This window comes from Anser brachyrhynchus, assembly GCF_964034855.1.
Source record: "Anser brachyrhynchus genome assembly, chromosome: 24".
NCBI lineage: Eukaryota > Metazoa > Chordata > Aves > Anseriformes > Anatidae > Anser > Anser brachyrhynchus.
In genome coordinates this window covers 5,684,701-5,693,872 of record NC_137717.1, presented here as the reverse complement: position 1 = coordinate 5,693,872, position 9,172 = coordinate 5,684,701, and the positions used below count along the sequence as shown (strand labels likewise).

Sequence of the window (9,172 nt, the reverse complement as noted above, 5' to 3'; positions counted from 1 at the left end):
TTAAAGAAACACTTTAAAACCTGAATGAAATCCTTCCCTTCTTAATTTGCCTGGTGTTTTTTTTTCTCTGTTTGACCTAAATTCACTCCCCCTTATCACCCCTTGCCCCATTTTTTTTTTTTTTTTTTGAACTTGGCAATAAGCCAGAGCAGGGAAGAAAAAGAAGAAAAAAAAAAAAAAGGAAGAAGAAAGATACTTACAAAGCCCCATTTGTTACATTTCCTCTGAGTAGATTGATCCAGCTCTCCTGCTCAGCTTCTCTTTGTGTCCAGACAATGAAGGTGCACTTTTCCCTGCTGGCATAATTGGCTACAATTAAGCTGTGGACAAGATGTTTGGTTAACGATCCCCAGGAGACACAATTTGGGGATTAGGGGCGATATTGTTTCCTGAGCAAGGGCCATCGTCCTTTTCTGTGCCTAGCTACTGGCTGTCAGCGCCACCAAAGCCTGGACCAGGGGCAGACTTCCCCCCTCCCTGAGCAGCACTCAGCTGGGGCTCTTGAAGGGCTTTGCAGGTCACCAGCAAGTGAGAACAGCCCCAAATTTTGGCCAGCTGAGCACGTCATGGCTGGAAGCGTTGCAGAGACTGTAAGCAAGGTGAAAATGTGCACAGGGTACCCCGAAGTCAGGAGAATTTCCTATCAGGGTGTGGGTGGCAGGAGCCAGCTCCGGCCCCCGTTATTGTCTCCGTCCACCATGCTTGCATTGCCCCCAGCCTCCTCCAGCACGAATGTCTCAGCAGAAAAGCCCTTTTCTCCCCCGTAATCCTCTGGCCCCCATTTCCCACGGCTCTGCGGTTTGCAGAAGCTGGATGGCTGCAGTTGACCCACGCAGCCTCCTTAGGCTGCCTGTAAAGCCTTTGAGCCTTGGGGTGTTTCCAGTCTGCGGATACACTGAGGCACATCAGGGAAAGCTTCGCAGCCCGCCGTACGTTTATGAATTAAATCCGCTTAATTAAAGGTTTGTTCATGGCTTGGTTGGAAACAGCCCCGCTGGGATGTGAGTTGTCCTCCCGTGTCAAAGGGCTCGGTGTTTTTGCAGGATTTGAGGGGAGAGGGATCGCAGAAACCAAACAGGAACCGGAGGGGTTCGTGCTTTGTTTTCCACTGCTGTAACCTTGCTCCCAGTGGATGCTCCAGAGCTCGGCCTTTGGCTGGCTTGAAACCGAATTTGCATTGTTTTTCACCCACAGGCAGGTCTGACCTTGGAAGGGAGCTGGCAAATCCCACTTGCTGAATTTAGCAAACCCAAAGCAAGCAGCACGTGTGCAAGAGATGCTGGGATGGGGGCGGCTCCTGGGACACCTCCGGGGACCCCGGGGGGTGCAGAAATCCTCCCACAGAACCAGCCTGGAGCTGGGGAACCCCTTGGAGAACCAGCCACCCTCTATCCCTGCAAGATGCAGGGCAGGGTCTCCCCAAAGCATCATAGCAGCCCCCGAGCCCCCTCCGAGGCTCCTCTCCTGCAGGATCCCAGAGCTTGCTAATGGGATCCAGGCTCCCCCCCGCAGCCCCCCCCGGCCTTGCCGGCTCTGCTCGGCAGATGCAGCCCATTACGGGGCGGAAAGGGGTGGTGAGGGGGGAGGAAAGCAGCCACCCCTCACCCCCCTGACACATTAAATCTCCCGGTCAGGTAATAACCAGCAGGTCACTGAAGGAACAGGCTGTAAAACCAGCCATTGCCCTGCTCAGGGTTATTCGGGAGCAGCCTCTCCTTGTGTAAACAGCCCGAGATGAACAATCTCCGCTGCCCACACCCGGGAATTCTTCTTTTTTAGGGCATGTTTCCATTTCCATCCCTTGACCTTTCAGTCGAGCGAGCTCTGGTGCTCGCAGAAGCGCCTTGGCCCTGGGCAGGGCTCCCAGCACCGCTGCAGTTAAAAGCATCCAACCCTGGGAGAAAAATCCCTCTGCAAGGGCGAGGGAGGCTGGGCTGCAGCTCCCGGCTTTGTATAAATCAAGGCAGCTTGAAAAATGCCTGACGAGGCCGTTCAGCAGGGGCACGTCGGGTTTTGGCTAAATAAACATTTCCGTCTCTATGGAGAGTGTCACGCTGCGCCCATAAAACGTCTGGGTGAAGCTCTGCTTTTGTTGGAAAGCTGGGGAGGGGTGCTCGAGCTGGCTTGCTTTGTTATAATAAATCAGTCGTGCCTGTTTTTTTTTCTTCCCTCTGAATTGCTCTCCAGGAAAGAAAGGTTGGAGAGGCTGAGCCTGCAGCTCGCTGCAGTGAGTGGGTTTGTGCCTCAGTTTCCCCATCTCGGGTGGAAGGAGCACAACAACCCCTCCCTGCCCAACGAGCAGCCAAGGTTATTTGCTACCACCTTGCATTAAGAGAAAGAGCCAGTTCCTGGTTAGTTTGGTGTCGGGAATAGCTCGCAGATCACTTTGGGCATTTTTTGTGCCCAAAGCCAGGTCTCAGCTCTGCAAGCCCCAGGACTGCTGAGCAGGAGCATCCTCACTACCTCACCAGCAAGGGAAATGTTTTGGGGCAAGGCAGGGTGTGAGCAGAACACTTCTGCTCCTCCAGCCCCTTCTCTGGTGCTCTGTAAGATGCCCAAAATGCTGACTTCCAGCTCCCTACAGAGCAAATGCGACAGAAACGCATGGGCAGCCCTGAACTGAGTGCCACAGGTTGGGGGAAGCAAAGTTGTGGGGAAGTTCCTGGGCTGAGCTCAGCAAATATTTGTCTTCTCCACCCTTCTTACTGCACCGTGCCTCTTTCTGTCTCACTTGTACCAAGGCAGATCAAGGGGAACTTTGGTGAAGCTGGCAGGGGTGTACTGATGGGAATATGACATGGGAGAGAGAGGTTTTTTTGAGCCCTTTCCAGCCTGGGATATACGAAATGGTCCAAAGGCACAGGGTCTGGCTTGTCTGGGAAGAATCACCCCATGCCTTGCCTGAAAGTCCAGCTTTCCCTTCCTGCTGCAGTCACCCCAGTAATATTTTCAGCCCGGGGGGCCCCTGGGAACCCTGAACACATATGAAATAACAACAGGTCTTGGTGCCATGCAACATTTTTGTGCTGATATTAATCACCCTAAAGCTGCCTTTAATAAATTGGTAAACCATGACTTGTCTTTGGTCATGTTGCTTCTAGGAAAAAGTTTCACGATCAGATTTATGCCCAGAAAATTAGAAAATTCAGTTTAGTGTCTTTGTTGGTACTGTGAGAGGAAGGCATCTTTACGAGGACGTGGGGGCTCAGCAGCATTACTCGGTTCCCTGTGCTTAGGAGCAAACAGCAATCCTCTTGAAAACCCCTTGATGTTGGTGACCACAGGTGTGGCACGAAGAGCAGAAGGAAAAGTCATCAGCAATTCAGGTCCCAAGCCTGCAGCAGAGACCTCCCTGTGCCGAAAACCCCATCAGCTATTGACAAGCCTCTTTTGGAAGGGGGAGGTTTCTCTGTATCACATTTCTGCTGGAAGAAAGGAAAAAAAAAGGAACCTTGCAGCATCTTTGGGAGCTTGGGCATGAGACATGCTTGGCTGATGCTACAAGAGGCAAATAAATCACACTTTATAAACGCCGGTGTCACAGCAACGAGGGAGCTAACGCAATATCGCCGTGTCTGCCGGCATGCACAAATGTCTCCGAGATGCAAAGGGAGAAACACACATCAGCTCCAATTTGCATAACATTATAGTTTATTAAAACCACAGTTGCCCGAGATGGCTGTCCTGGACAAGATAATTGATGCGTATTTATGGTGTTCGTGAGAGCAAGTGACGGGGAGCAATGGAGTGCATGGAGAAGAGGGTTTCCCTTGCAAGTGCACGGAGGTTTGACGGTCTGGAGGGTGTTTCAGCCTCAATGAGTGGCTGGAGCAAGGCACGGGGAGGATGTGAGTCTGGTTCCCGATCACAGCAAGGAGCAGGGTGCTGGATGTGGCCCTTCCCCAGGGCGGTTGGGGAAGGGCAGGACCCTGACCTGTGCCAGGGCGGGCGGGTGGCTCTGGCACAGGCAGAGCCATTAAAATCAGCTGCACAATCACTGCTCCTTTTATCTTCCCGTAACCTCTGCAGAGGCAGCTCTTAGTGGGATAGATGGAGGTTAACGGGGAGGTCAGCAACCATTTATAGCCCACAGCAAGGACAACTGCAGTCATCTTCCCCCCAGCACCTTTCCAGCTCCCAGCATCCTTGGAGGAGAGGCAAGGGCTCTGTTCCTCCTCCTTGCAGAGGAAAAGGCTCCAGGAACGAGAACCAAGGAGGGGAAGTCTTCTCCAGATGTCATGTGCTAAGAACTAAGCCTTATGGCTCTTCTGTAGCCTTCTGCAGCCCACACTCTGCAAAGATGCTTCCTGCTGGGTCAGGACACTGCTGGGGTGCTGCAGGACAGCAGCCTTCTCCGGCAGAAATGCCCTTGCCCAGATGCCATCTCCCAGGGACTCTTGCATCTGTTTTTATTTTTCCTGCAGCTGCATCCCTCACCCTGGACCAGGGCAGCTCCCTTGCCTGAAAAAGGAGAGTTTTTGCAAGGAAAAGGAGACCTTGCACGGGCTCTCGCCCTGTCCAGAGCGCGCACACTGGTGCATGGGGAGAGGTCACATCTGCAGTGACTTCAGCGTGCTGCAGGGCAAGGCAGGAGCCAGGAGCCAGCTCTCACAGCTCCCAGGCAGAGGACAGCACCATGGCTTAGCCCGGACGAGCTGTCCTCAATAACTCTGCTCTCCCTCTGCCAGAACCAGTGGCTTCCTCTCCGCTTCCTGGGGTGACACGATGTCCAGATTACATCCAGATGGAAGCATTGTGCGAGGCTGGCGAGCCAGGGACATAACTGGCTTAGGCAAAAACGAGAGCCAAAGTCACCAAGAGCGACTGCCGCAGAGCTGAGAGCTGAGCCCGCTCTCCCAAAGAGGAGCCGTCACGCCAGGCTGGTGGCAAGAGCAGCCGAGGCTCGGAGTTAATGACTCCTCTGGGGAGAGGCAAGGCTGGAACAAAAGCGGGGCTCGAGCTGAAAGGCAGCTCTGTGCGAGGAGACGGGGAGGCTACGAGGCTTCTGGCAAAGGACAGCACAAGGGGATGTGTGCTGAATGGAGCACGCCCCAGCATACAGATCAGAGGAGAGATTTCAAAGGTATTGTCAAAGAAAATACCTCCAAAGCCTTCCCTCTTCCCTGCACAGGGGTGGGCAGCGCCGTGTGATGGCAGAATGCAGATCCGGGCAGCTCCATGGATCCCCACGGTTCCTTCCTGCCCTGCTGGGGTCCCCGTGACACAGGGGACAACCCCTGGGTGTGCAGGGGAACGAGCAGGGTGTTGTAGGGAGGGTGCTGAGCCCGCACAAGGACACAAGCAAAGCTCAGGACTGGGTGTGGGAGTAAGCCCAGGTGACGGAGCCGGGCTGTGGGTGTTTGAGGTGGGCAGGGCACGGAGCTAAGGGGTCTCTGCAGCTTGTGGTCCCTCGCTGGGGTCACTGCGGTCCTCAGAAGCTCTGCCAGGCTGCGGGCAGGGACACAGGCACCAGCGTGGGCAGTGCAGACGTGAGCCCCCACAGTGCCAAGGGAAGGCAAGAGCGGAGCCCAGCGTCCCCCCTGCCTGGAGGCGCGGAGCCCACGGCCACATCCAGGCATGGTGACAAGGGACGAGCAGAGAAACGGACACCAATGGGGCAAAACCAGCTGTGACCATCGTTTTAGATGTTGATCCTGTGAGATCCAACAGAGAAGCCACTGGCTGAGCACAGGAGGGGTGGGGAGAGTGCAGAGCCAGGGCTCATCCAGCCCTTCTCCAGGCGGGCACTGATGGGGGGCACTGAGAGGTAAAGGGGGTCACTGATGGATAAAGGGGGTTCCTAGTCCCTCTTCCAGCCCACAACACATCTCTAAGCTCTCCTCTTCGTGCCACCTCCTCCTCCTGCCCTGCCTCCATCCAGTCCCTATTTCCCTTGTCCCCAGGCCCCTGGTGCCAGGCGCAGGCGGAGGTGACACCCCCAGCCCCAGCACCCCGAGGTGGGATCCCCATCACCGCTGCACGCTAACAAACAAGGATTAAGAATAAATCTGCTGCTGCTACAATTATGGTAATGGCACTGCATAATAAGAAATTCACGCTTTATATAAAGCATGTGCATAAGTCTTCATTTGCTTGTGTGGTGTTTCACAAAACAGAGGTATAATCTTGTATTATGATTCTTGTTTGCAGCTGTAGCCCAGACGCTAACCTCTTCCAAGATGTGGAGCAGATCTGATGGCAGGAAGCTGCTCGTTCCAGGATTTCTGATGAAGTTCAGGATTTGAAAGCAGCAGCCATGCATCCATCAGATTTTTGTAGGTTAGAAAAGGGAGGGAGATGGGAGGGAGGAAGGGGAGAGGCTGAACTTTTAATAATGAAGCTTGTGTATTTCAAAAATTAGCATCAGAAGAGGAAACAAAAAAAAAATCGTGTGTTTAAATTTTTACATAGTCAACGTTTCCAGACAGAGATAAATGCATTTTGCAGCATGCATTCAGCTAATGACGGCTACAGTCTTGGTAGAGCTAGGTGGAAAATACACATCCTTCACTTTTTTGTTGTTATGTTTTTTCTGATAAAGAAAAATGTGTGTGTTCGGGGATGTTTCATTCTGATGAAGTTGCAAGCGGCTGCGAGCTCCTGGGGGGCACAGTCCCTGCTGCCCCTGGAGAGGACAGCAAGCTCTGGTCGGTCCCATCCTCTCCTGCAGACTGCACCTAGGTGCTTTCTAGCCTGCTGGCTATCCCCCTCAGGGAGCCCAGAAAACCTGCTTTTTGCAGGAAAAGTGGGGGTGAGCCCTTTGTCTCCCACCAGCTTGCAGCCCTTGGGCTGCAGGAAAAGGTCTCCAGGCACGCCAAGGTGCTCCAGGGAGATGCTACGATGCAGAGGACCTGGCCCGTTTTGGTTTAACTTGATGATTTTAGGGGTCTTTCCCAACCTAAATGATTCTGTGATTCCATTCTAGGTGCAGTGGCCACATCAGGCATGGAGAAAGGCAGAAGCCACGACCCATGGAGGCATCAAATCACCCAGCTCCACCAGCACGGCTCATCCTGCAGCTAATTGATCCGGAGTGGTGCTGAGTGCCAGCACACCCCTGGCTCACCCCCGCAGCTGGCTGGGGACCGGTGCCAGCAGTGGGGACACCAGCACCTGTCCCCTCGCTCCCTGCCCTAACACCAGCCCTGAGGCTGGCTCGTGAGCATGGATGTGCCCCTCCAAGACCTCGTGCATCCCCTGGTAAAGGGGAGCGAAACCCCACCAGTTGGCCGTGGCTAATGGACCGTGTTGTCTCCCTTTAGCCTTTAGTTTTGAGATAATTAGCTGAATTTGAATTATTTATGTTGTGAATTTTCAAATAAATAATGTAATAAATGCATCTCAATTATTTACCCTGTTACAAAGCTGACTTGATGGCTGGGCAAATATTTCCATGAATCATTGATTTTATGAATTTTACAATATTAAAAAAAATAAATGATCTAATTTTGAAAGCTTTAAATTATTCTTTCATTTCTTCTGCCTTATATTCAGTTTTTGGGAATCCTCCCTGGGCTTCTATCTCCTATGAAATTCTGTAATACATTTGGAAAACCGCAATTATTTTTAGCATGAAAGTCACACTAGAGCTTGATACCACATTTAAGCTGAATAAATGTGAGCTCGGGTCACCAATTTATAGAAAAATGTCTATTTTATCTCACCAGGGTATCCAGGAGAGCATATTCCTCTTGGTGGGTAGCTGCCGAGTGTGAATATTGTTTACTAAGAGCATGTCAGGTGTGTGCTTCCCCCTGCAGACTTTAGGTTGGGAATATAATATTTAAGGTAAAAATCTAAATGTGTTGATAGCATTGAATTACTGCAGGTAAAATATGCACAGAGAAACCTGGGTATCTCAGGTACAGCGAACCGCTCAAACAAGCCTCTAGCAAGCTTAGACCCACTGCAGCAAGGGTAAGGAAGTCTGAAAATGCTCGTGGGCTTGGTGAGTAACCCTGAGACCACAGGTGAAAGTGGAGAGGGGGAGAGGCAGAGGAGATGCTCGCCCACACCTTCACAGCTCTATGCGAAGGGCAGAAACACTGTTTTGGGGAAAGGGTGTCCCCAGGCCCCTCACTGCCTTCGCTGGGGATGCCAAGCAGCAGTGAATGCTCTGCCTGGCCCCTGGTGGTCCCCTGCGACCTCCCCGGCGCTCTGAATCCTGTGCCTGGCTTGAGAAAGGGTCTGGGTTTGGCTCCTTGGGGCTGCATGGGGAAGATGCTCGGTTTTCCAGCCCTCTTAGGCTGCTGGGATGGTAGCACAGGCAGTCTGGTCGCGTGGCTGCCCGGCAGGAGGAAGGGTGCAGGACAGGTAATAAATATGATAAGAACCTGTGGAGCAGCTACCCCAGGAGGCAAAGGGCTTGGAGGCATCAGGCTGTTGGTTTGAACCGAGACAAGTCAGAGGCTTCTCGGGGATGAATCCTGCTTTCTGCCTCTTCCCGTTGCCCCTGGGCTCTGGCTTTTACGCCACGGGATGCTCAGGCTTACTGATGCTGCCACGGCACTGCTGACTCTCCCCTGGCCACAAAGGTCTCCAGCTTTGTCCTGCTCAGGCAGTGGGCACTGCTAGGAGGGCAGCAGCGTGCATGGGCTGAAAAACAACTGGCAGTGAAAGGAGATGGAGCCTGTCCTGGTTCCAGTTAGGACAGAGTTAATGTTCCCTCATAGTAGCTGGTAGGGTGCTATGTTTTGGATTAGGATGAGAAGAGCGCTGATAACATGCTGATGTTTTAATTGTTGCAGAGCAGTGCTTACACCAGGCCGAGGACTTTTCGGCTTCTCGCTCTGTCCTGCCAGCGAGCAGGCTGGGGGTGCAGCAGGAGCTGGGAGGGGACAGAGCCAGGACAGCTGACCCAAACCGGCCAAAGGGGTATTCCATACCATCTGGCGTCATGCTAAACAATATATAGGGGTGGCTGGCCGGGGTGGGGGGGCCGGCTGCTCGGGGATAGGCTGGGCATCGGTCAGCGGGTGGTGAGCAATTGCATTGTGCATCACTTGTTTTCTTACACATTATTATTGTTAATACTATTACCATTATCACTATTATTATTATTATTGTTATTATTGTTTTCCTGTCTTAATAAACTGTCTTTATCTCAACTCACAGGCTTCACTTTCCCGTTTCTCTCCCCCCATCCCAGAGAGGGAGGGGGGAGGGTGAGCGA

At 52.7% G+C, this 9,172-nt stretch overlaps 1 long non-coding RNA gene across 2 annotated transcripts; it reads left to right on the top strand.

The window, feature by feature from the left end:
* The first annotated feature begins 1,991 nt into the window (after positions 1 to 1,991).
* Positions 1,992 to 7,576, top strand: LOC308182568. Of its 2 annotated transcripts, none has more exons than XR_013941887.1 (3): positions 1,992 to 5,083; positions 6,151 to 6,275; positions 6,926 to 7,576. It is a non-coding gene; the product is annotated as an uncharacterized lncRNA (long non-coding RNA). The 2 variants fall into 2 exon arrangements; XR_013941888.1 differs by having other exon boundaries at positions 6,151 to 6,279.
* Positions 7,577 to 9,172: the final 1,596 nt, after the last annotated feature.